We start from the raw sequence: 27,615 nt of genomic DNA, 5'->3' as shown, positions 1-27,615 counted from the left end.
TCTATCAAATATCTGTAGGAAATTGGGTTTGAAAAAGGTTGTTCTGGTCCAGCATCGTCCACACTGATTGGCCGTGGTTCTCCAGGGTTCCAGACTAGGAGGACTTTCCCAGTGGTACCTAAACATGCTAGGGATCAAACCTGGTGCCTTCTGCGTGGCCTCTCTGTGGCAGTGCGGAGGAAGGCACCAATTGGCCTGCACCCACAACATCATGAACAAAACTCCTCCCATTTTTGTTAGCTTAAAAACAAAACAAAAGATAACATGAAGGATGAACATATGAATCTATACACACAGAGAAAATTTATGAACTACTACATGGAGAGAAACGAGAACTCATCCAGCATTCAAATTCAGGGCATCTAAGTTTGCAATGCCACTTGCAAAGCCAGACAGCTCTCAATTTAGATGAAGCTGTTGCAACTTCTCTTGAAATTTGATGTCCATCTTCATCCTTAACTTTACTTCCCCATAACCAATAAAAGTCACCTTTACAGCTCTACTGGGGGTAAGGTTTTGGAAAAAGGAAGGGTGCCCCAATTAGAGCAAAAAGAACCAGAATTCTTCACTAGACTCAGCTGAGGGTTGGTTGAATCAAGCAGCAAGTTTTTCCTTAGCTTAGATCATTGACACTAAATAATGTGTATGTGTGTAGTTTTAATGGATGAACCAAAACAACTACAGCAAGTCCACAAATCATGCACACTTTACTTCTGCAAATTCAGCTTCATGTGTTAGGCAAAAAAACATTTTTTAAAAGGGGGTGAACTTCCAGGAAAAAAGACACCTGCAATCCCACCTGCCACTGAACCCAATTTGTTTTGACTATAGAGTCAAACCTTGGTTCTTAAACGGCTCCATTTTTTTAACATTTCGGCTCCTGAATACCAAAAACCCAGAAATAAATGTTCTGGTTTTCCAATGTTTTTTGGAAGCTGAATATCTGACACGGCTTCCGCTTGAGTGCAGGAAGCTCTTGCAACCAATCGGAAAGTGTGCCTCGGTTGTCTAATGTTTCGGAAGCCGTACGGGCTTCTGGAACAGATTACGTTCGACAACCAAAGTTTGACTGTACACAGTTTTGGCTTTGGGTGTGATGCCTGGAATCCCCTGCATAAACTGTCAGAGTCCCTGCTGCAGAATTCAGTATGTTTCCTCACAGAACTGAAGAAGATTTCTGCATGACTCATTTAGCAGCACACACTCACACAGTGGATTTGATTTCTTAAGAAACCAAAACTTAGTTGTAGTAGAATCCAAGAGCCAAGCAGAGTTTCGGCTCAGACCTTGAGAGATTTGAAGATTATGCACCCAGTGAAAACAGAAGCACGGGGTGTCCATTGGAAGTAACTTCACTTACAGCTTTTTGCTAGACTGATCTAGTGGAAATTTCAATTACAATAACCTGAAGTAATTAAGTGGACCGGGAACGACTTTTGCCCCCGGGGAAGGGATAAAAGAATAATACTTCCTTGAATGAACGGGAACGAATCCAATGCTGGCACAAGTCTGCAGGACTGGGCGTCGTAATATTGAAGTCTCACGCAAGCAGTGAGGCTCGTTGCTAAGAAAGGCGAATAAGATAAGAAAGGATAGAGACTTTTCCTTAATACCTTGAGTTATTAAATCAAGTAAGGAGAAGACAGAGCCAGATATTCACTTGGAAGTGCAGGGTTTGGGCGAGTGGGGAGGGAAGTACAGCTGCTTTGCTGCTTTAACTAAAAAGTCTGCACAGATGGCTACTTGTCCGACAACTGTTATTTAGTTTCCCGAAGATTTGCATCTTTGCTGCCCACTAGTAAAATCAATTCATTTATTTTTGCTTGATTGTAAGCTCTCAGGGACAGACTCTTTCAAAACTGGAAAGATACCTATTGCATATAAAAACACAAATAGCAGTCTCCCCACCACACAAAAAAAACCTCGTCTTACTGTCCTGCTAAAAGTCATGCTCCCTGCCATTTGAATCCTTTTTCCTTTAATTCAGAAAAGCAAGGAGCAGAAATAAGACCCTGATATGTCAACCATGATATCTTAAAAAAAAAAAAATGCCACTGAGATAGGAAGCAGTTGCATTCCCCCCACCCCACCCCACCCCACACAGTTGCAGTGTTCCAGTATGGTCATTGTTAGACAATCAGTTCTGCAACCTCCAAAAAAACCCTCACCAGCCTTTTCTACAAAACCACGGAGGAGACTGAGTTATGAATGGACTCTTACGACTGGTCCACAAACAAACGTGTACCAGATTCAACCTAATCCTATGCACCTTTGCTGAGAAGTAATGCCGAAAAAGTTCAGTGCAACTGACTTCCAAGTACACAAAAAACTACAGCCTTGGTTTCTTTGCACTTCTAGGGTGAGCAGCTGAATCCGTAAATTGCCCCCGGCCTGAGCTATTATACATATAAACTTTTGTAATGTTGTTGTTGTTGTTTGTACGCTGCCTAGATATGTTTTACATTGCAAGTGGAATATAAATAGTTTAAAAGAAAGAAATAACAAATGCACCGTCAAAAGGACATCTTACTTATAAAATTCATCAGCATATTTTGTGTGGATTTTCCCATACAAATTTCAATGCACTTTCATTTAATATACAAATGTCTGCAAAACAATTTTTCCTAACATGTATTTTTAAATACACTTTACCATCAGGATAATGCTTTTTTTGTACATATTACTTGTCTGGAGAAATGCACTGCAAAATTCTGCTATACTCCGGTTGACATATTGCTTGGGGAAATGTGAATCAGGTATGTTTGCCTTCAAGTGTGAACAGAATCAAATTTCTCCCTCTGCCCCTAAGTCACAGTGCTCTCCTGATCCCTTTCTAAGAATTCCATTCTTCCCTGAGAGCACATGCAAAATTGATTTTAAGATCAGTCAGCAAAACCAAACACCTAAATGCAAAATGCAAATAACAGCAACTCCATTTGCTTGCGGGGGGGAGTTCGGGAGACAGAATCAATGTATTAGCAGCCTAGTGGATGCATCTGAAGGAGCTCAACAAGACTAAAGTAACACCTCTCGTTTATTTATTTCCAAAGGACAAAGGAATCCACTTGAATCCAAGCTAGTTTCTTGAAGCTATTGGAACACCCATTAGAAGAGCTGGTTTCTCAAAAGCAGCCCATCCCGGAAAGACTGGCATGGATAAAATGGAACAACACACAGCAGGATTGCAGAAGGTTTTGTGGTTTGTTTGCGTTTAATGGTGCTAACTGAAAAGATCAAGGAAGAGACATAGATGTGAGAAAGAAGAAGACAAAATTGGCAGAACAAAAGACACATCCAGAGGGGAGCTTCCTATGACCCCGATTCTGTAGTTTAGTTGTACAGTGGTACCTTGGTTCTCAAACTTAATCCGTTCCGGAAGTCCGTTCCAAAACCAAAGCGTTCCAAAACCAAGGCACACTTTCCCATTGAAAGTAATGCAAAATGGATTAATCCGTTCCAGACTTTTAAAAACAACCCCTAAAACAGCAACTTAACATGAATTTTACTATCTAACGATCCATAAAATGAAAGCAATAAACAATGTACTGCAGTCACACAATCAATCAGTAGCTGAACTGGGTTCCACACAGTCACAACAACAAAAGAGCCTGAAAAACAAAAACGCAAAATAAATAGCAAAAACAGACAGATCTCAGCATAACACTCAAAATGGAAGTGTAGCACTCAAATTGGAAGGATAATGGGTAGATAACAGCCAGCTTTTTATACTGGGAGTAGATTGCACTCTCTTGGGAGTTGGACATGCCTGGACTAGTTGACCCTCATGGTCTCTTCCAACTCTATGATTCTAGGATTTAAAAAAGAAAACAAGGACGTACTCATCAAAACCATCAACGGCCTCACTCTTGTGCATTATTTTAACTATTGTTTCAGGGAGGAACAGCCAGAGCGAAGCCACATTGCAAACAGTGGAGATGTCAAGACTTCAGAGTCTGAAAGCATGACAAGTATTTAATAGGATTCCTTAACAGAGCAGCTAGATAAATGGGGTCCGCCATCATCAGTCTTGGCTCTCACAACTCTGTACACTCCAGCCCAACTTTCTGCTTGTCCCTGCATGGCACCAGGTGCTACTTCAATAGCAATTCCTGATCCATATGTAGCCAAAGCATCCCTTGTGGTGCCTTCAAGTCATTGCTAGACTACAACTCCCATCATCCTTGACCATTAGTCACTCTGGCTGGAGGTGATAGGAAACTGGGAGCCCAAGTAGGTCAAGAAGGAGAAAGGGTAATGTAAAGAAAAAGAAGGAACATTTTATCATATGTGGTGGGAATGTAAGAAAGTAAAGAACTTCTGGGAAATGATATATAATGAGATGAAAAAGATGTTGAAATATACATTTTTAAAAAAACCAGAAGCATTTTTACTTGGTATTATAGGCCAAGACATTAATAGGCAAGATGTAAAATTGTTCTTATATGCACCAACAGCGGCAAGAGTACTGTTAGCCCAGAAATGGAAGCAAGAAGAAATTCCGATGAAAGAAGAATGGCAGGCGAAATTAACGGACTATGCAGAATTGGACAAAATGACAGGAAGGATTTGAAACCTGCGGGACCAGAGATTTACAGAAGATTGGGAGAAGTATATGAATTATTTGAAGAGCAACTGTAACCAACAAATTACGCCAGTAGGACTACAAGAAGTTTTGTAAGGAGAAATATACGAAGTGTTACAAAGTAGAAAAAGAATAGAGATATTGGTTATGAGTTTGAAATGTAATAGGGAAAATAAGAAATGCATACTAAGAGATTAGATGGGGAAATTTTCAGACAGTACTGATAGAAGTCAAAAAAATAGAACAAGATGTAAAAGTATGTTTAATTATTGTTGAAAATGGTATGTTAAAAAACTAATAAAAATTTATAAATATATATAAAAAAGGAGAAATGGTATCTCAACTCTGCACTGGACCAACCTAAATAGACTTAGAAAATGGGGAAACAGTTAACTCCTGTACCAATTCATTTCTTCCCCACCCCAGATCAACAGGCTATAGCCCATCTGACTCCAGCGAAAATTGTCACAGGTTGGATGCAGCTATTTCAATTCACACCAGCTGAGGACTTTGTTCAGTAATGAGCACCAAAAGCCCGCTTTAAATGGGCTCGTGATCTATCCAGGAGAAGGTGGGGGGGCAGATGGGGGGTGAGGAGGGTGTCCTTTGCCGCATCACAGCCACACAGAAAGAGAACAGGCAGGCAGGTAATCGCAAGTGATAAAAGGGACTTGTGCTCTCCAGATTAGGAGGAAATGAAGCATGGCACATCAATTCAAGGCTGAATCAGTTTCACAATTGACGCAGGGCAATTAACCACGCCATAGGAGTGACTGCCTACAGTTACTTTTGAATGGAGACCTCGCCTGCTCTTCGCATCAGGGAGGCGGGAGGGGTGGAGACTGGAGACAAGGGAAGCCGGGAGAGCTTTTGTTTTTGAATGACAGCAGCCACAGCGACAGGCTGCCCTGCTGAGAGGCTGCCAACTGAGGTCATTAACAGAAGCATGGCTACAGCCGAGGCAAAGCCTGCCCATCGAGAGGCAGCACAAGAGGGAACTGCAACGAAGTGTTGCAGCACTGGAGTGCAACTCCTCCCCGGCGTCCCAGCCAGCCATGTGCTTTTCCTGGATGCCGCCTTCCATTCAGCTTACCCAATGGTTCACATAAACAGAGTTGGGGAGCATTATATTGCATGCTCTGGAAGGCAGGACTCGAACCAATGGCTTCAAGTTACAAGAAATGAGACTCTGGCTAAACATCAGGAATAACTTTCTGACAGTGAGAGCTGTTTGACAGTGAGACGGTATCCCCTCGAGAGGTTGTGGACTCTCCTTCTTTGGAGGTTTCTAAGCAGAGGTTGGGTGGCCATCTGTCATGGATGCTTTAGCTGAGATTCCTGCATTGCAAGGGGTTGGACTAGATGACTCTTGGAGACCCTTCCCACTCTACAGTTATATGATTCTATAATTCTAGATTGGGCTCAGGTTTGTTTGGATTTTTTGCACTCCTGCAAACCTTGAGCCCACCAATATTTACTGTGTGGATGGTTCCATTTTTGCAATATGCAGTGGACGCTCGGGTTGTGAACGTGTTCTGTGCGGGGTGCACGTTTGCAACCCACAGCGTTCACAACCCGCATCTGCGCGCGAGCGGGTTGCTATTCAGCGCTTCTGTGCATGCACAAAGCGTGATTTAGCGCTTCTGTGCGTGCGCGACTGCCGAAACCCAGAAGTAACCTAGAATCATAGAATCATAGAGTTGGAAGAGACCACAAGGGCCATCGAGTCCAACTCCCTGCCAAGCAGGAAACACCATCAGAGCACTCCTGACATATGGTTGTCAAGCCTCTGCTTAAAGACCTCCAAAGAAGGAGACTCCACCACACTCCTTGGCAGCAAATTCCACTGTCAAACAGCTCTTACTGTCAGGAAGTTCTTCCTAATGTTTAGGTGGAATCTTCTTTCTTGTAGTTTGGATCCATTGCTCCGTGTCCGCTTCTCTGGAGCAGCAGAAAACAACCTTTCTCCCTCCTCTATGTGACATCCTTTTATATATTTGAACATGGCTATCATATCACCCCTTAACCTCCTCTTCTCCAGGCTAAACCTGTTCCGGAACTTCCAGGTTTTGGTGGTCCGCAACCCGAAAAGACGCAACCTGAAGCAGCTGTAACCCGAAGTATGGCTGTACTTGAAGAACTCAGCTCAGGATGCAGGGAATGAGACAGAAGCATATCAACGCCATATTTTGATGAATGTCCAAATTTAGTGAATAATGACATGAATGAATGAACACTAGCAATCAGAAACTCTTCACCCCCCAAGGGCAACCCTCGCCTCAACTCACTAGGTGGTCTCACACAAGACACGAGATTGCCTGACTTCCTCTGCCTTCCCCCCTCAGATGCAATCTGGGGGGAATAATATTGGCCCACCTGGCCAGGCTATTGGAATGATGGGTGACTGGGACAGTGTTTTGTGTATGAAATGTTTTTAGGTGCTACCCCCGCAACCTAAAAATGGGGGGAGGCTAAATGATTTGTTTCAATTGGCTTACAAACTTAACGCACTTGTGCAATTTAGGCCTGAGTTGATAAGCGCCAATTAAACTCACAACCTGAAAACACACACATACGCACTTTCCCCCCTACAGAAGGATTTATTCATAGCTTCTCCTGTCCCACTCACACTATGATACCACTTTAACAGTCATGGCGCCACCCAAGGAATCATGGGAGCTGCAGTTTCTTACAGGTGCTCAGAGTTGTCAGGAGACCACTATTTCCCTCAGAGAGCCACAATTCCCAGAGTAGTTTAACAAACAATCCTAGGTAACAATCCTGAGCACTGTAGCTCTGAGGGGAATAGGGGTCTCCTGAGAACTCTGAGCACCCATGGGGTCAAAGGATTTCCACTTTCTGTCCCATAAACGCAGCCTCAATCCATATTTTAGACACCTTTCTGGACCCCATAACTCTCATTCTGTAAAAATTCAGCCTTTTGTGAAAGAAAGAAAGAAAGAAAGAAAGAAAGAAAGAAAGACATTGCTTACATGCAATTCTCTAAAAGTTGAAAGTCATCACTTTTTCATCTCAGTTTTATCGGTTTTCAATACACACACACATGCCGCCCCCTCTCTCCGTGGTTGCATTCTTAAGCTTTCTTTGCCAAATATCTTCATGTGGAAAACTACCAGTGAGAGAACATGAATCCCCATACCTACGCATAGCCGCTCCTGCAACACATGCAGGAAACTGCAGACCAAGAGAGGACAATGTGTACACAGGCCAACAAAGAAGAATTTCTCTCTGACGCAAGACACACAAACTGAGCAATCGCACGAGACATCATCGCAGCCTTGCTCACTCGCAGTCTTGCTGGAGGAGCTATATCAAGTTTCTGAAGGGAGATGAAGCTGCGGGGTGGGTGGGTGGAAGATATTATTTACTACAAGCAAAACAACCTGTGAGGTATCAGGGCCAAGAGGAGACGTTATGAAGGAGCAAGGGCCTCACATCATTCCCCACCCCATACTTTTTCCTCTCCTCCTATATTTGCCTTATAGAGCAACTGCTTTGCACAGAGGATTCATCCAGACTTCCTTTTGCACCATGTACTGACTTGCAGTGGCTGCCCAGTCCTACCTGGCAAGGCCTGTATATCTGCAGGAGTGTCTCCACCCCCATCGTTCAGCCCGGACACTGAGGTCCAGCTCCAACGGCCTTTTGGCAGTTCCCTCACTGTGAGAAGTGAAGCTACAGGGGACCAGGCAGAGGGCCTTCTAGGTGGTGGCGCCCGCCCTGTGGAACACCCTCCTATCAGATGTCAAGGAAATGAGTAACTATATAACCTTTAGAAGACATCTGAAGGCAGCCTTGTATAGGGAAGCCTTTTAACGTGTGGTGTCTTACTGTGACTTGATAATTTGTTGGCTGGGGCAACTAGAGGAGGGAGAAAGGTTGTTTTCTGCTGCTCCAGATAAGCGGACACGGAGCAATGAATCCAAACTACAAGAAAGAAGATTCCACCTAAACATTAGGAAGAACTTCCTGACAGTAAGAGCTGTTCAACAGTGGAATTTGCTGCCAAGGAGTGTGGTGGAGTCTCCTTCTTTGGAGGTCTTCAAGCAGAGGCTTGACAACCATATGTCAGGAGTGCTCTGATGGTGTTTCCTGCTTGGCAGGGGGTTGGATTCGATGGCCCTTGTGGTCTCTTCCAACTCTATGATTCTATGATTCTATGATTCTAACTCAGTCAGATGGGTGACATATGAATTATTAGTATTACTATAATTTATTCTTATAATTATTGAATCTGAGGCCTTCAGCATTTTGGACTGCAACTCACATCTTCCCTGAACACTGGTGATCTTGACTAGGGATAATGGAAGCTGTAGTCTAAAACATGTTGAGATGGCTAAGCCAATGATCTGACTCAGTACAAGGAAACTTCCTAAAGGACCACTGTGAATGCAAAGTGTTCTGTGTGTTGCCCTTTGGATCCTGGCTATAATCTCAGCTATAATCTGAACTGGGTTTTACTTTCAAAGTTCAATAAAGTTTAGACTGGTGTCAGGGAGAGACAGAGAGAGGGTGGTGGAGAGAGAGAGAGGAAAGCAAATTAAATTTCATTGGAACTATACTGCAAGGACCCAAAATGAACCCATCGACTGCCCCAAGGAATTCAGAATGTCAGAGGAAAGAGCTGGACACAGAGACCCTTATGTGCAAAAAGGGGAAATAAAAAAGCAAAGCCTGGGGGATGTTGAATTAACTTTCACTCAAGTGCATATTTGCCTCCCAGGATTCTGTAGCCAGTAGAGATTTGGGCCTCTCTCTCACACACAAACACACACAGAGAATTTCCCTGCCTCATCTCAGTGGACAAACTGTGAGGTCTTTGTTATTGTTTGCTTTAGAACATAACTCGGTCGAACTACCTTTTCTTTTTCATTCTTTCCTTTCTTTTCTTTTTTCGTTTTTGCAAGGACAAGGGGTGAGGGGAGAAAGAGAAATGAACTGCAGCACTCCAGAATCAGAAAGGAAAGCCAAGCTGAAAAAGGTATACCTTTCTTTGGTTCTCCAAAATGGCAATGTGGAACACAGTGTCCAAAGATCTCCAGTAGAGAATCTCTGCCTCCTTCACTACTGAACTGTGGGAAACTGCAGTTCATACTAATTTAGCAAAAGAATTATGCCAAGCCACTGCTGGATTCCGGTTTGTTTTAGCAAACATGAGTTAGAATAAAGCATCGTTTCCCTGATTTGTGTGTAATGGGACACACTGATTGGGCCACATTTGCCCTATGCATTTAAACTACTATTATAGCACATTTACTGTCAAACTATCCTGGGAACTATGGTTTGCTATTTGTTGACTGAGTGTAGCTAGGAGACCCTCACAGAGCTATTTTCCAGAGTGGTTTCACAATCAATCCCTCCTCCCAGGGAACTCTGGGAATTGTAGCTCTCTAAGGGGAACAGGGGTCTCCTAAACCCTCTCAACATCCTTACATCCTCAACATTTCCCAGGGTTCTTTGCAGGAAGCCATGGTTATTTAAAGCACTAGGACACTGCTTTAAATGCATGGTGCAGATGGGCCCTCATCCTTCCCTTGTCCGCAAAGCAAAGGAGAGGGCAAGCAGTGTGTGAGCAAAGGATCGGTGCCGATTTGCTTGTGACCATCTGAACCAGAGATTCGAAGCAGTTTTCAGCCAAGGCCCGCATTCCCTTGGCGGAAACCTTCCAAAGTCCATATGGCAGTGGAGCACAGAGCCAGCAGCCACTGTGGGCAGGACAATGGAGGTGACTCTTACCTCTGGACAATTGCCTCCATTCCAGCCATGCAGAGCTCGGAAGGTTCTTCATGCACATCTCTCCGCTCCTCCATAAAAGTAGGAAGAGGCATTATCGCAGGTCAAGGGCACAATTCAGCCAGGCATAAGCCTACTGGGGGTGATGGGCTTCTCACAACCTGCCCACCCCCCCAAATGATGACACTAACACTGTGTCCCAGCACAAAACTTGCACTATCTGGGAACAGACACCCCTGGCCTTTTCTATGCTGTAATAAGCTAAACATAACAACAACAACAACAACAACAACAACAACAACAACAACAACAACGTTACTGTGGAAGAATACACCAAAAGCTTTTTCCTGCTAGTCTCCAGAATTTATGCATTTATAAGAGGGACTCAGTTCTGTTCTGAAAATTATGTCTGTTAACCCTTCAGGGCATGATAAAGACCAAATGGGCACTGAAGGGCAGAGGGACTCATCCGAACTCAACATGCTCGGCTTCTCAGCCCTCAAATGAGAAAGTCTGGATATGCCACAAGGAAATCAAAAAACAGAAATTTAAGAGAGTCTAATGTGCTTCCACAACAGCTGCAGTATTCCTGCTGTTTACAAGATGAGGATTCTACCACAACTGTAACTGCAGCAATGCCCTTTTCTATCTGGGCTGTTTTTCTGCTGTGCTGAAAAATTACCACCAACTGCTCTTCCAAAAAAATTTTTTAGAAAGGGAACACAATGTCACAATATTCATTACTGACACAATTACACTTTAAAAAGTAGCCAACGACATTTGAAACGACAAAGGTGTCTTTTACAAAAACTGGTTTTCCAACATTGTTGACAAATCTTGGGTTGCTAGGACAAGGCTGTCAGTTCAATTAATTGTCTTGAGAAGGACAAAGTCGCTTTCAGGTATCTGTTTTCGGCACAAAGGAAATAGAAGAATTCTCTAGAGTGTCACAAGTAGGAACTGAAGTTGTGTGTTTGGCGCTTTCTTCAATCAACAACTGACAATGGAGGACCCCAACTTACGGGCCCAGTGTAATTATAACATTTCCTGATCTTTCATCTATGACTGGTTCGCATATAACACAAGCCATTATTTGCTTAACTAACCACAAGTTTCCCACAAACCATCAAACAAAGTTTTCTAACATCATATTTGTTTCCTAGCAGCTCCTGCCTTGTGTCTTTGTAATTTAGCGAGTGTCTGGCACCAAACAAACCATGGTTAAGGAAGGCTACTGGGTTCATACACAATGCCAAGCCATGGTTAAACTAAGGTTCATAAACTAACAAGAAACCATGGCTTCAGTTCATACTTTTCAGGCCAAAGGCAAACCATGGTTAAGCTTTTTGGCAGGGTTTGTACATAACACAAAACCTTGATTTAATAAACCATTGTTTCATAAACCATGGTGTAGTAGTATGTGTAAACCTGGGCATGAGGTAGGGAGTGCTCCATTAGCACTCTCATCCTCCCTCATCCTCTTTATCATACAAATTACTATCTCGCTTCCATTTTCAATGTTTACCTGTGATGTAAATATGCTCAGAGTTTGTTATTCAGTCCAACATTTTCAGAGATGGTCAGATTAAGCAGCACACTGCTTTACGCATAAAACCTGGCCATGGTTTATTAAACTGAACCCAGTGACCTTCCTTAACCATGGCTTGTTTGGAAACTCCAGTCCAGACATTCACTAAACTACAAGGGCATGAGGCAAGAACACCTGGAAAACAAAGAAAACTTTGGAGAAACAAGCGTTGTGGGACAACTTGTGGTTAACTTGTGGTTTGTAAAACAAACCATGGCTTTGCATCACGTGTGAGCTGGCTATTCACCGACAACCCAAAAGAAACACACAAATAGGAGTGGACTTTTTGTAAAACTCCTGAAAACCTTATTTTCCCCCCCCATATGAAACTGAATTCAAACATTCTGCTATGCCTCAGCTGACACCTAGGATGGCAGGTACACAAGCTGGACAGGTTGCAAAATCAAAATGATAGTTCTGTATTAGATAGTTACTTAATAGTTTTCAGAGAAAGATAGAGAAACACCCTGTAATGCAGAAGTTGAGAAGAAAGGTTAACACTCCATTTTCTTATAAATGTTCAGAATTCAATTATCTAGGAACAGAATTGTGTTGAAAACCTGTATATGAATCTCAACACCAGCACTCTCCAAACAAGTAAAATGCTTTAAGCTCTCAAGGCAAGAAAGGCACTTTTCTTCTTTTTTAAGCTTCTCCAATTCCTCTCCATCAAAGCCTAGGAAATACTTTGCTCCCTTTCCTCAACATCATTTCCGAGCTGAGCTGCCAGCTGAGGTCCGGTGCTTTTGATTAAGCACCAAGGCATCCGGATCTGGCTGGCAGCAGCCATATTTGCCAGCTACCAATTTCCACTCATCGAGACCCAGCAAATGGACTATTTGGACGCTCTCTTGTGTACTCTCTCTCTCTCTCTCTCTCACACACACACACACACACACTCACACACACACACACACACGGAAGCAGAAAAGCTAATTGAACAATAAATTATAGGCTACAGCACCGATGGGCAGAAAGTAGATTGTGATATCTCCTGGTAGATCTCTATGTGATTTGAAGCAGTAGAACTTTGAAGATTCCTAACCTTCAATCGCTTATAACAACAACAGCAGCAGCAGCAGCAGCAGTGAAATGATAGATACTCACACCATACGAGAAATGAAGAAAACTTGGTGTGGTAGTAATCAGAGGGGTTTTTTGTTTTTTAATTCAAGGGTCATCAGCTCAGTTCAATTCTGATGTGAAAACCAAGTCCTCAGGTAAGAATTATGCCCTTTGCAGCTTGGGCATTGGTTGGTGGATCTTGGGATTTTAGTAAACGCAAAGTAGATAAGCCTTAAGACCATCCACCCTGAAAATAAAAGGCAAAAATGGAAGGGATACAGCAAAGCAAAGAAGCAAAGAAGCACAATGGAAATCAGGGGTGTGCAACATGTAAGCTAATCGAATGAGCCTGGAAGCGGCTTGGTCTGCGAGTGGCTCAGATGATGGAGCCGGGTCAGATTCTGAAGCTTTAGAGAACAATGTGGAATCTTACTGGAACCTTGAATTACCTGGACCATGCTGAGCTGATAACCTAAATTCCTGCCATCTGAAGTGGTATTATTTACTTATAACTTTTTCAAGCCCCCCTCACAAAATTCTCTCGGTGGCTTACGATTCCCAAGCCAAAAGCCAAAAGCAATTACAGTAACAAAACAAGGCATCCTTTACGTGAACCACCCTGAGACATTTGGGTATAGGGTAGTATAGAAATATAACAACAAAAACAACTGTAAAAATAAACAGCTGCCTTAATACAGTGGTACCTCGGGTTACAGACGCTTCAGGTTACAGATTCCGCTAACCCAGAAATAGTACCTCGGGTTAAGAAATTTGCTTCAGGATGAGAACAGACATTGCACGACGGGAGGCCCCATTAGCTAAAGTGGTGCTTTAGGTTAAGAACAGTTTCAGGTTAAGAACAGACCTCTGGAACAGTTTCAGGTTAAGAATGGACCTCCAGAATGAATTAAGTGTGTACAATGAAGGACGAAAATTCACCTTGCATCCCGCCAAAATTAAAACACATTTTTGAATACAAAGAGGCTCAGAATGTGCAATATATTTTAAAGGCTTGGGCAAACAGAAAGGTCCTTATCTGGCACAGAAGGTGTTAGCCAGTGGCAATGCAGACAGACTAGCAGATCTCCCTACCCTCAGCAAATTAAGTGCCCTGTCACATTCTGGGGGCATACAAGCAAACTTCCTCATGTGCTGTCTCCCTTATGGCAGATCCGGGCTTCCCCTTTCTGCCTCTTTTCTTCAATCCTGCTTTGGAGAGGGGCTGTAGCTCAGTGGTAGAGCATTGCATTTGCAGGTAAAAGGACCCAGGTTTGATTCCCAGCCTCTCCAGGTGGGGTTGGGGGAGACCCCAGTCGGAAAACCCTCGAGAGCTCCTGTCAGTCAGTGTAGACAATACTGACCTAGACAGACCAACAGGTCTGCCAAAGGCAGCTTCCAATGCCAACCATCCACATATCCCGAGGGAAGAGGCACACACACCCTTAGAGAACCATAAAAAGGTAAAGGTACCCCTGCCCGTATGGGCCAGTCTTGCCAGACTCTAGGGTTGTGCGCTCATCTCACTCTAAATGCCCGGAGCCAGCGCTGTCCGCAGACACTTCCGGGTCTCGTGGCCAGCGTGACAAGCTGCATCTGGCGAGCCAGCGCAGCACACGGAACGCCGTTTTACCTTCCCGCTGGTAAGCGGTCCCTATTTATCTACTTGCACCCGGGAGTGCTTTTGAACTGCTAGGTTGGCAGGCGCTGGGACCGAACGACGGGAGCGCACCCCGCCGCGGGGATTCGAACCACCGACCTTTCGATCGGCAAGTCCTAAGTGCTGAGGCTTTAACCCACAGCGCCACCCGCGTCCCCTAGAGAACCATAGCTAAGGATAATTTACAAACTATTATCTCAGCCACAAAACATAACCACTGGGAAAGAGGAGCACTGGAACTGTAAACAATAATAGCAGGGTCGGGGGGGGGGGAGAGGCAGAGCAAACCATTCATTTTGCATGGCTCGGATCTCCGATGGAATTGTCTCTCTTCTTGTTGGCAGTGATTTTTATTTTTTACTTTTCCCCCTCTCTCCCTCCCTCCCTTTTGGGGTTTCTGCTTTGGTAGGGAGAGGAACGGAAACATCCCGGTTTTAAAGCTGTCAAGTCTGAGGTTCTATTTATCTGAGAAAGGCCATAATGGCTCCCAAATGATCCAGCTAGTCGAGCTATTATCTCAACTAAATTGCACAATTCAGAAGGGGGGGAGAGAGCAGAATACATATAGTTACCATAGCAAAAAAGAAAAGCCAAGCCAAAACATTACGGTCAAACAAAGTTAAAAATTCTAATTCAAACCTCCCTACGTACGCACACACAGGATATGAGGTGGGTGGGAGAAAGGGAGGGAGGGCTTGATAGGTTGTTCAAGACCAATCCCCATTAAAAGAAACAAACATTTCCACCGTTAAACCATTCGAAAGATCCATATCTCCACTTCCTCCCTCATACTGAACAATGCAAGCGGCCCCAGTGGCTTGCTTGCCCTATCAGGCTGTTACAGTGCCATGCTGACAATCCCAAAACCACCATATCTGTCTAAACTCTACTAGGACCAATTTAAGGTAACGGGGGTTGCCAAAGTGGTGCCCACATGAGGCCTTCCCTGGTGCTTGCAGGATCCCCTCCTTCTGACTCTCTCCTGTTGAAAGGCTTGGGCAAAACACATTCTGTTGGTGCCAACAGACTGTGTGTATGTGTGTGGTGGCCCTTAAGAGGTTACCTAAAATGACACTAAATCAGTGTTTGCAATGGATTCACTCAGATGAATTACTTGATTGAAAGTAGTTCCCATAATACCCGGGTGAACTAAAGATGTATTACGTTCATACCTGAAGGTGCGTCTCCACCCCCATCGTTCTACCCGGACACTGAGGTCCAGCACCGAGGGCCTTTTGGCGGTTCCCTCACTGCGAGAAGCCAGGTTACAGGGAACCAGGCAGAGGGCCTTCTCGGTAGTGGCGCCCTCCCTGTGGAACGCCCTCCCACCAGATGTCAAAGAGAACAACAACTACCAGACTTTTAGAAGATATCTGAAGGCAGCCCTGTTTAGGGAAGCTTTTAATGTTTGATGTATCACAGTATTTTAATATTCTTTTGGAAGCCGCCCAGAGTGGCTGGGGAAACCCAGCCAGATGGGAGGGGTATAAATAATAAATTATTATTATTATTATTATTATTATTATTATTATTATTAGGGAGTGCAGCTTTTGAATGATTTCTAGTTCGTCTTCATTCTCTCCCCACCAATAGCAGGAGGCCCAGACACTTGCCTTTCTTTTCTTTCTTTATTAAAGGAAGTCATTCAGACATCTTTTAAAAAAAAGTTAGAAAGCAAACTGTGGAGTCAACACACTAAGTCTTATTAGGCAGATACAGAGGCTCTGCTACTGCCAAGAGAGGAGAACGCTTCCTGCATAAGCATTGCTCTCACTCTGAATTCAGACTTTGCATTGCGTAGTTTCTCATGCAATTTTCTCTTTTACACAACCCTAAAAAGGTGCAAGAGACCTGTGTGATTTTTGCGTGCAGACACCTAACCATGACTAGGGTTGTTGTTGTCATTGCTTTTAACTGAATTGTCTGGAGCTGGAGATGCTTTTTTCTTTTTTGTTGATGTTTTATATAAATTATCACTTCATAATGTTTCGTGGGAAGCAATTCATAAATAAAATGAATGAATAAATAAGACACCTAAGCTGGATGTCATCAAGCAGGTGTGAAAAAGTACACTTTTGGAGGACTTTCAGGGGAAAAAATATTCAAGCCCTAAGAAGGCCCCTTTTCTATAAAACAAGTGTTTGCAGGAGAATATTCAACAGACCCCTAGCTAAGACTATAAACGTGCATTCAAACCATAGCTTAGCTTTCTGAGCGAAGGGGCACCAGCAAGACTGGGTTCTCACCTTACCAACAGAGAGGTTGGATAGGTTTGCTCCATTTAAATTTAACGTGCATAAAGCTGTCTACTCAAAAGTAAGTTCAGTAGGGTGTGCTTGCAAGTAGGTGGGCACAGGATCTCAGGATTTTGACCATTAAAGCCTTCAACAACTCAAGACCACGATACCAATACCACTAATGATGATGATGGTAATAATACTAGTTTGGGTATTCAAACAACACCAAAAACAACAACAGTCATGGTTAAAGTGAGAGGTCTGCAAACAGACAACAGTTGCCTGTTTTTCCCTTTCATGCTGAAACCCTAGACATATTTATCCAAAAGCTAGCTCCTTTTAAATCGTACTTTGGAGTAAAACTTGGTTAGCAGTGAACTGCAAGGAACCAGATGCATGCGTCTTCAAACCCTGAAATGAATTGCCCATTAAACAAGCCTCTCAGTTTTCTGGGACAAAATGCAAGTTATTGCAGCAAAGAACTGGCAATTTGTTCTGTAAAAAGCAATTACACAAACCCAACCATCTAAGCAGCAGTGTCGCTTCTTTTTAATCAACACATTAGATTTTACAGCTAAACGGCTAGAGAAATTATTTTCCATGCCATGACTTTTCTAAAAGACAAAGAATGAGAAGTTTGGTTACAAGAAGGAACGGGGGGGGGGGGGAGGGATAGTGAAAAATGAACACGGTTGATATTTCAGTTATCTAAAACCTCTCCCCCCCCCCCCATGAGTCCATTTACCACGGGTTTAAAATAATTTTAAAAGGTAAAAGAAAAGAAAAAAAATGATTTTGTTTGGATGTAGTTGAGCAGGAAATGGCTGAGGTGGGTTAAATACCTTTCTTGTACATGCCTTACAAAGAATTTCCTCTACTTACTAAAATAATATTTGTTTTCGTGTCAATCTTGGTGTTTCACAGCCCCAAAGCTGGTACGCTAGTATTGCCTTCTGTATCTCTGACCATAAACAGACATGCAATGCCTCCAAGGACACATAAAACTGATATTTATGGCTGTTTTATTGCCGATTTTATGTGCATGTTTACACAATGTTTATACCTGTATTTGTTTATTCATTAGCTTCATATTAAGATTGCAAATGTGGCTGTACAAAGCTGTTACACTGGGGTCTTTCGCCAGCTTGGTACCTGCCCTAGAATGTCCCCGTTTGTACAGAGATTCATACCTCAGATACACACCAACATGTGACCATACCCACACAAACAGATGCTTCACTTTAATCACCCCTTAACAAACTTGAAATCTTGCAGTTTTCACTGCACAAACAAGCAGTTTTAATTAGTTTTATTGAGGCCGTCTGCCTGGAACAAACCTCTTGCTTGAGCACACAGGAAAACCTTATCCCCATGCCACCAAATACCCAATAAATCAGAAGGTAGATCAGGGATGAAGAATCTACAGGGGCAGCACATCCCATTTTGCTGCCTGAGGCAAAACAGGAAGTGCCGCCCCACCCTGTTGCTGTGCCGCTGCCAATCACGCCGCCTACGTTGCTGTCAGAGAAGTGCTTCCGGCAAGATCTTGATGCTTCCCCGAGAGATCAAATTTTGTGAGATCATGGCGGAAACTGGCACTGAGGCCAGTCGTGGAGGCAGAAGGGAAGACGGGGCATTGCTTTGGGGTTTCCACCGCCCGAGGTGTGACTTCACTCTGCCTCATGGGTGGGCCAGGCCTGGAAATCTGGTGCCCTTCAGATGTCACTGGACTACAACTCAGATCACTGGCCATGATGGCTTGGGCTGATGGGAGCCGGCATCCAACAACATTTGGAGGTCCACAAGTTCCCCACTTGTGGTCCAACTGTGGACAACTGACCACTTTCTGATGGACTGTGGGACTCTGTACCTTGGTCTGATCCAGCAGGACAGTGCTTATGTTCTTAACCAAAAAAACATACTTCAGATAGGCTAAGTCTTACATGTCTTGAATACCAAAGTTGCATGTTTTAAACCCTGGTGTTTCTAGGTAGGACTGGATCGTGGGGGACCTTCAAGAGCTGTTTCCCAACAATACTGAGTTGGAGAAATGCTGTTACTCATTACAATGGCAGCTTCCTAGGATCATGAATCACAGATTACTTATGCCCAAGCCATTTAGAAATCCTGTCTGCTAGTTGTCTACGGACTAACTGCCATCATCCTTGATCGCTGCTCATGCTAGCTGGGGCTGATCGAAGTCCAACATCTGGAGGAGCACAAAGTTGGGTGCCACTACTTTATACAGAGGCCCCACATCTATCACAGGACCCTGGCACACTGTAGTGCGGAGATGGGGAACATCTACAGCCCTCCAGATGCTGTTAAGACTCCAGCTCCCATCAGACCCAGCTGGCATGGCCAACAGTCAAGGGTGATGGAAGCAGGAGCTCAGCAGCCCCTGGAGGGCAGCAGGTTCCCCATCTGATAGTCAATGTGGTGTCTTCCAGATATTGCGGACTTTAGCTCTAGCCAGTCTGGGCAAAGATCAGGAATTATGGGAGTTGTAGTCCATGAAATCTAGAGGACACCACGTTGGAGACGAAATCTCAGGGTTGTCCACAGTGCAGTTTCAAAGCCACTGCAAGAGGCAATGAAGGAGAGCCTAAATGCAGATGGTGAAAAGAAATTCAGATTTTTGAGCTCCCTCAAGCTTCCCTTCAGGAATACGGTGCCTTAATGCTCAATCTACTTGAATTTGCTTATAAAATTTGCCAGAGAAAGAAAGAAAACAGGGGGACATTGCATCTATATTCTCTTCAAACTTTGGAAAGACAAGTACACCAAATACAGAAGTGGCAGCCAACACTTGGTGGAATTTGCTTTTTGTTCTTAATTCTGGCAGCAGCAACAGTGCTGTAGTGTTTTCCAAAGAGCAGCAAAAACTCATCCAATTGCAAGATATCAGGAGGGCTCAACCCACTCCTGGGCAGAATCAAAGCCACAAAATGCCCCTGGGGCTCAGATTATCTCCCAAAGTTGATTTATTGATAGCTGAACACATACCCGACAGCTTCTTAGCCACCACCTAAACACAATCCATTAATCAAGGTTGGTATGACAAATATTTAGGGGGAGAGAGAAGGGGAGTCTGGGAATATTGTTTCTTAACAAACTGGTCATACAGAGGAACAGCTCCAATCTGCCCTGAGAAGCTTTATCAAAAAGACAAGCTCATTCTAGCTAACCCATTTTGACTTTCTGTCCTATTTTCCAAAGTGCTTGCACCCTCTTCCCCATTTTGTGTCATCTGCAAATTTGGCAAATGATATCCGCCAGTCCTTGATCCGAATGGTTCATTAAAAAACAAAGGTGTGTGACATCAGGTCCAGAATAAGACTCTACTCAGCACATCACTGTTATCCCATTAGGATAGCTTTGGGTACCAGACAAGGCTGGAAACAGGCAAGAGAGTCAGTGTAGTCGTTGGAGTGCTGGACTAGGACCTGGAAAAATGTGGGTTTAAAACCCCACTGAGCTATGAAGTTCACTGGGAGACCTTGGGCCAATCACAGTCTCTAAGCCAAACCTACCTCACAGGGTTGTTGTGATCATAACAATGGGGAAGACACAAAGCATGGATGTCACCTTGCGTTTTGGGGGAAGAGGTGGGATAGAAATGCAATAACGAAACAAACAGGTTTGGGGGTGGGAGGATCTGCTGTCATCCACCACTCCCAGTATGCTTAGCAGCATGGGTGGGCAACAACAGTGTTGCAATCCGCACTGGGCAGCTGAGAACCCCACATTATTTTTATTTCCCCACAGTGCTGCATTACCCTGAGGCATTGTGGGGAATTTAAAATGGCGGACAGGTTGCAGTTGCCTCCCAAAAGCACAGCCCTATAGGTGGGCCCAATCCTGCCAGCAGCACCACAAACACTTGGCAACCGCCTAAGGCAGGGGTCTGCATCCTTTAAGACAAAAAGAGCCACTTGGACCCGTTTCCAAAGAAAAAAAACTGGGAGCCGCAAAACTCGTCATTGTAAAAATAACTTTTTTGTCACTTTTTAAAATTATTTATTTGTTTGACCTCTCAGAATTACTCCTCCTCATAGAAATAAACGTTAAATTAACAAGTTACCTTTTTTGTGTGTGTGTTCTTCACTCCCCTTCAAAACAGTGACCAGCGTACATGCCCCCTTTCAATGCAGTGACCAGCGTACATGCCCCTTACAATGTAGCGGGCAGGAAGGTGACGTCGGGACGGTGCGTGACTAACGCACACACCGCCCCCATGCGACGGCACAGCCAGTACAGCGCCCACCACAGTGGGGAGTGTCGGGGCGCACAATGCGCCTCCTCCCCTCGCTAGTATCCGCCCCGGAGCCGCGGCAAAGGTGTAAAAGAGCCACATGCGGCTCCGGAGCCACGGGTTGCAGACCCCTGGACTAAGGAAACCAGGTTCCAACAAAACAATGTCAATTTTCATCATTTCGACCACATCTAGAATTTGGCTTCATTTCTCTTCCATCTCCCTCGCCACCTAATACACAGTTGGATTTTGTCTAATGGGGGAAATCGGATTCAGAGACTTACAGTTGTTAAGTAAATGGGACCCAAGTGCACCCTAAAAATTAATTCCTCACTTACAAATGTCATTCACACCAATAAACTGCCTCTCTCCCCTTTGAAAACAAACAGGGAGGGAATTAACCCTCCTGTGGCTTCCATTCAGATGAATTTTAAAGAGAATAGCAGTCAGTCAAACACAAGTACATTGTTCATGACGAAGTGTGTATTAGGTTATAGGTGACACCAACGGAATCGTTAAAACCATTTGTTTTTCTTTAAATAAGAGAAAAAATGCAATTGTGTGTTTATTATATATGATAAAAAATTAAAATTTAATAAAATATTATTGGAAAAACAACGAAAACCTACCCCTCTTCGCAGGGGAGAAATGACTCCCAAACAGAGCCCATCCCTGCAGAATTTTCATTCGGCAGTTAGATTCAGTGTCACACCCAATCCCACAAAGACCAACTCCCCAATTGGCTGATGCAAGCACAGAAACTCCCCCCCCCCTTTACAGATCAGCTTGAATTTGAGCCAGTCTGGCAAAAGGAAAACACTTCGCCTGATGCCATGCCCATTTCTCCGGTCAAAGAGGCCCATCAAGATCTGGTCCACTGTCTGGATCCAATTCGCCAACCCTGGGTTTGAGGGCTGGGACTACAATTGGGGGATATCCCCCAGTTCAAATATCCACCCGGCCACACAGCTTACTGGGCGACCTCGAGTCAGTCATTACCTGTCAGCCTAAAACTACCTCACAGGGTTTCTGCGAGGACAAAATGAGGCGAGGGGAAACCTCGGGCGCCATTTTGAACTCCTTGGAGGAATGCTGGGATATAAATGAAGAAAGAAAGCAAATGAATAAACACAGTGGTGTCACGGAATGTCATTCCCTTTTAGTTTCTCCCCACTTTGCGGAATATAAAAGGCAAAAATAAAATAAAATAAATGAGCCTCTCTGAGGAAAATGTCTGGCAACGGAAGGTAGCATATTTTAATTTTAATAGGTTTTTTATTAGGCTGCCATGTTTATACATTCAGGTATTTTTGTTGTTTTTTTACTGATTAAAATAGGTCCCCTGAGTAATCAGACAGCGGTGGTGTTGTTTTTGAAGCTATTAATTATTATTTTAACAAAAGTAATGCCAGGCCCCGCAGCTGGCAATGCCATCTTAGAATTCCTATTTGATTCTCACACAAGAAGGCACCCCGTCCTAAGATGGCACCACTGTGTCATCTAAAGCAATCTAAACTGGTCTTCAACTGGTGGGTTCTGACTAGATTGTCGCAGCCTGATCCGATTTGATTCATGTGCAAATTCATGCAGGTTTAAAACAGACACTCAACTGGGATGCCATTAAATCTGGCAATAGACTTGGTTTTTATTGTGTTTCTGCTTATTCTACAGAGTCAGAATAGGATGGCCTAAGCATCTAAACAAACACATGAACTGCAGCACAACTACTCTTAATTCAGTCAGTAGGTTCAGGGAAGCAGCATATTACAGTTAAAAACGGTCACACCAGATAAACATTACTCATTATGGGGCTAGACCTGTGAGCTGCTCATTTTCCACTGGTGTGCATGAGGCTGTGTCGCACATCTGGAAATTTACACAGCAGCAGCAGCAATTTGAGAATTTCATTTAGGAAAAATAAATCCCATTCATTTCAGTAACTAAACGCCCCCTTGGAAGACAGGAGGAAATGTGGTGAATGTGGCACGCGAGCTCATTAATAAAAGAAATGGTTTATTCACCCGAAGCTCTTGGCAAACCAGTAATAAGGGCTGTATTTAAGAGGTTTAATTACCTGTGTTTTAAGTCGATCCCAAAAATGCACTGAAAATCAGATGCCGAATAGAAACAGCGCACCCCAGAGCTTCACCATTACAACTAAATGACATCATTAATTTGGAATAAAACTGAAATAACTACATTTGCAATGCTTTGATGGCAACATGCTCGTTTTTCTAAGGCTGCAATCCTAGGCGCGGTTGCTGGAGAGTACATCCTATCGAATTCACCAGGGCTTAAATCTAACGAAATATAAAGCCTGCCCTTAAGATCAGCTCAGGACTGGGATACGGCCGGGGTGATCCTGAACATTGTATAGCTTTACATTCATAATATGCAGCAAGGACCCTGAAAACAAACCCATGAATTTTTACTGTTCCACACATACTTATGTAATGTGATTAAATGTACATCCTTGGCCCAAGAAAACAATCTTAATTAACCAGATTATTTGCTGTGAACCCAAGGTTCTTACTCATCACAGAAGACCAGCCAAGTGGGTATTTGCAATCCAAAGCTCTCCAAAGAAGATCATATCCAGATGGGGGCATTCTTTATGTCCCAGGGCATCAACGGAAGGTACTCATCCGCTACGATGTCACTAACACTAAGCAGGTCTGGGTCTGGTCAGTGCCTGGATCCTTCAAAATCTTCCAGAGAAAGCGACTCTTGCCCTGAGTCTCTCTCCATATGCAAACGGGTAGTAAGCCTAAATCATACAAAAGCAGATCCCATGGGCAACCATCACAGCACGCTACAGAAGTCTGGCAAACTTAACATTTTAAAGCATGCTTCCCATTCCCCTAAACACACATTCCTCAACATAAAGACACCACAAATCTGTAATTTGAAAGTCTGTCGTGCAATCCTTGTTCTCGATACTGTAATTTCCAGCAACCCTCAAATAATACTGTTTTGCAAGGGGAAGTTGACATCTGTAGAGGAAAATAAGGGAGCCAAGGCTCCGATTGCATCACAGAACGGCCTTCGGGGACCACCAGTCCTGTCCGTGTCTCGATAGCATCCACAACTTTCCCGCGTCCCACTTACAAGTGATGTAAGCTGCCTCTTTGGAAAGCACAGACATACATAGGGATGCAAGAGAAATTCGGTTCAGCTCACGTGTAAAGGCAAAACTACCTTTTTTGAACTTTTGAAAACAATAAAACGGTCATCCTTCAAAATTTGTACTTCTCTGAATTTTGTGATGGAATTCTCCAACCAAGCAACACATACAATAAAGGGTGAACCCAAATGTATATATTAGAAAAAAAATAACATGCAAATAGGCATTATATTATGGGAAACTGCTTTGCAGAAAATTGTGTACATTGGGCAGAACTGCACACATATAGTAAAAAAAACCCACACTACAATGCTGGTGAATTTTCATGAATCAGTTTTTTAAAAAATTAAAACTGATGTGGAAATGTGGAGAATTGAACTCAGGACTGGGAAAATGAGAAACCGAGAGGAAGGAAGGAAGGAAGGAAGGAAGGGAACCAAAATGGAGAGATTTGCCCATTCGTAGCACACACAAAGCAGAATGCAGTAGTTCAGGTCCTGAAGGGGTAAAATGGACAGTACTCTTGCTGTATATGGGAATACTGATTTTGCAGCCTACCAAATGTTATAATAAATACACCCTAAAATTATTATTATTTAAATCAAGGACACCTTTTCCTGGCTAGTGGTTGCTACCTGCCCCAAAAAAATCCTTCTCTTGTGCAAAGTTTTATGTACAGGATCCTATATGCCAGAGGCATAGAACCTGCATCCCAAGGGAATATTGCCTTCGCCCTAATTTCATGGGGTCTGGAGCAGCAAACTTTTTCAGCAGGGGGGCAGTCCACTGTCCCTCAAACCTTGTGGGGGGGCCACACTATATTTTGAAAAAATAATAATGAACGAATCCCTATGCCCCACAAATAACCCAGAGATGCATTTTAAATAAAAGGACACATTCTACTCATGTAAAAACAGGCTGATTCCCGGACCGTCCGTGGGCCGGATTTAGAAGGCGACTGGGCTGGATCCAGCCCCCGAGCCTTAGTTTGCCTACCCATGGTTTGGAGGAAGCTGTATATAGAGAAACAGGGAAACAGGGGGACATTTCCATCAGGCTCCTTCTTCAGCTCCAATGTACCTCAACCACTCCATCAGGCTACAGGAGAAGAAGAGACGGAACTGCAGCGCTCCGCTGAGACACCAACAACCTTTGGCTCCTCCTCTGCACATTGTTCCCTTCCAGCTGATTGTTACAGGAACCTTGTAACTAAGAACTAGTCCCTGAGCTTGTTTTTTCCTCCTGCCTCCCCAACCTTTTTATCCCTTTCCTTATTATGTCATTTAGATAAGACTTAGAATCAAATCACTGATATTTGTAAGCTGCTCAGGAAGCATTTTTCGGCTGAAGCATGGGCGAAATTCTTTTAAAATTTATTTCTGTCTTGGTTCTTACATGTACCAATTAAAGCACAGGGCAAGCTAGCGATTAAAAATACCACAATCACAATAATAAAGGTTTTAACAAACCCCAATAAAACTACAATATATCACATATAAAAATAAAAACACAACAAACCACAGTGACATAGCACAGTTAGCAAAATTATAATGAATGACATCTCAAGGGCCTGGATAAAGAGGAGATATCACAAGTGACATGGCCAGTGTGGTGGTCATTTGGGAAGGGTGAATAAAGCGCCGGTGTTAGAAAGAGGAGGGGAGGAGGAGATGGGACAGGCCCACCCACATTTGTCTCTGACTCTGCCCACGGCCAGCTTGCAGTCTGTGGTAGGTCACCTTGAGAGAAAGTGATCTCTCTCTCACAGAGAGACACAAAAGAATCCTCTATCTTCGCTAATACTAGTTGCAAACCCTTTCTCAAAGTGTGGTTCCTTAGGGCAGTATCAACAAGCTTTCCTTTTCCATAAAATAACATATTCCATAAAATAACATGTTATGTTTTCCATAACGTATTTCCTTTTCCATAAAAAGCAATGGGGAACAGGGACACTCATTCCACACCACAGAATTGTGTTGCAGGTCTCACTTGCCCTTCTCCTTTTGCATTTGGTCACCCTAACCACATACAGTGGACACTTCGGTTGCGAAAGTGATCCGTCCGGGGAAGAATGGAAAATGAAGTTGATGGAATATGCAGAGATGGATAAATTGACTGGGAAAATAAGGAACCAACGTGACCAGAGATTTTCCGAGGACTGGAATAAATTTACAGAATATATCAAAAATTTATGTGAGGAACAACTAATGCTTGTTGGCTTTCAAGAAGCTTTGTGAAAAAGATTGATTGAAATGTTGTTTGAAAGATAGGTTAAGATTAAGAGTGATAAAGTGCAATATAAACTTAAGAAATGTGAAATGTAGTGATAATAGGGAGAATTGTCAGATAGGCTGAAGGAAGTCCAAAAGATGTATATGTTTAATGCGAATGTCAAATTTGGATAGAATGTGTATTGGAAATTGAATAAAAATTAATTATGGGGGAAAAAAGTGATCCGTGTGGGATGCACGTTCACAACCCGCAGTGTTCACAACCTGTGCGCCTGCGCACGACCGGGTTGCGATTCGGTGCTTCTGCATATGCGCAAAGTGTGATTTAGCGCTTCTGCGCATGCGCGACCGCCGAAACCCAGAAGTAACCCGTTCTGGTACTTCCTGTTTCCGGTGGTCCGCAACCCGAAAAAACGCAACCTGAAGCGTCTGTAACCTGAGGTATGACTGTACAAAAGTCCTAAATATACTAATGATGAAGCACCACAATCAACCAGGTTCTAAAGGACAATTATATTCTAATCAGTTTATATTTAATTAGTTCTTCCTCGTTGAGGCAGCAGGGGAGAGAGAAGGTAATGTTCAGACATGCATGGGGGAAGTTTGACCTTTTCCACTGCAGTTTTGAGTGAACAAAAATCAATACGGCCCCAGCAGATCTCTGCAAAAACCTTTTCAAGAAATTTATTTCGAATGCCTTTCGGAAAGCGGCAGAGCGGGTGCAAATGCTAAGAGAACCCTACTGGCTCTCCTTTGTTAGCTGTGACTGAAGCTTTCCCTCGGAAATTAAAACAGTTTGTCGGCGGGGGGGGGGGGGTAGGAATACTCATCAACTTACTGCCAGTGGCAGAGGAGAAAATACCTTCGGAGAATAATCTGAAAAATAATTTTGTTACTTGTTTTCATACACGCTCACCACAGAGAAAGAGAGAGAGAGAGAGACACCCCAAACATGGTCATGAACAGAACGGGGCTTTATGTAAACAAGGTATTTTAGTTTGGAACATTTTGTCGCAGAAATGGCAGGGGGGCTCGAAGAGGACCCATCTCGAAACTATTTCCGACTCAGTCGAAAGGTTTACGTTTTCACAGGCTTTGCATTCGCCCTGGGGAAAAAAAAGA

At 43.6% G+C, this 27,615-nt stretch overlaps 1 protein-coding gene across 3 annotated transcripts in view; it reads right to left on the bottom strand.

Moving 5' to 3' along the window:
* PDE3A (phosphodiesterase 3A) overlaps positions 1-27,615 on the bottom strand; it is a 276,633-nt gene that overhangs the window by 236,216 nt on the left and 12,802 nt on the right. The window lies entirely within an intron of this gene.

The sequence above is a fragment of the Podarcis tiliguerta genome (assembly GCF_965153285.1).
Source record: "Podarcis tiliguerta genome assembly, chromosome: 10".
Classification (NCBI taxonomy): domain Eukaryota; kingdom Metazoa; phylum Chordata; class Lepidosauria; order Squamata; family Lacertidae; genus Podarcis; species Podarcis tiliguerta.
This window is presented reverse-complemented; position numbering and strand designations above follow the sequence as displayed.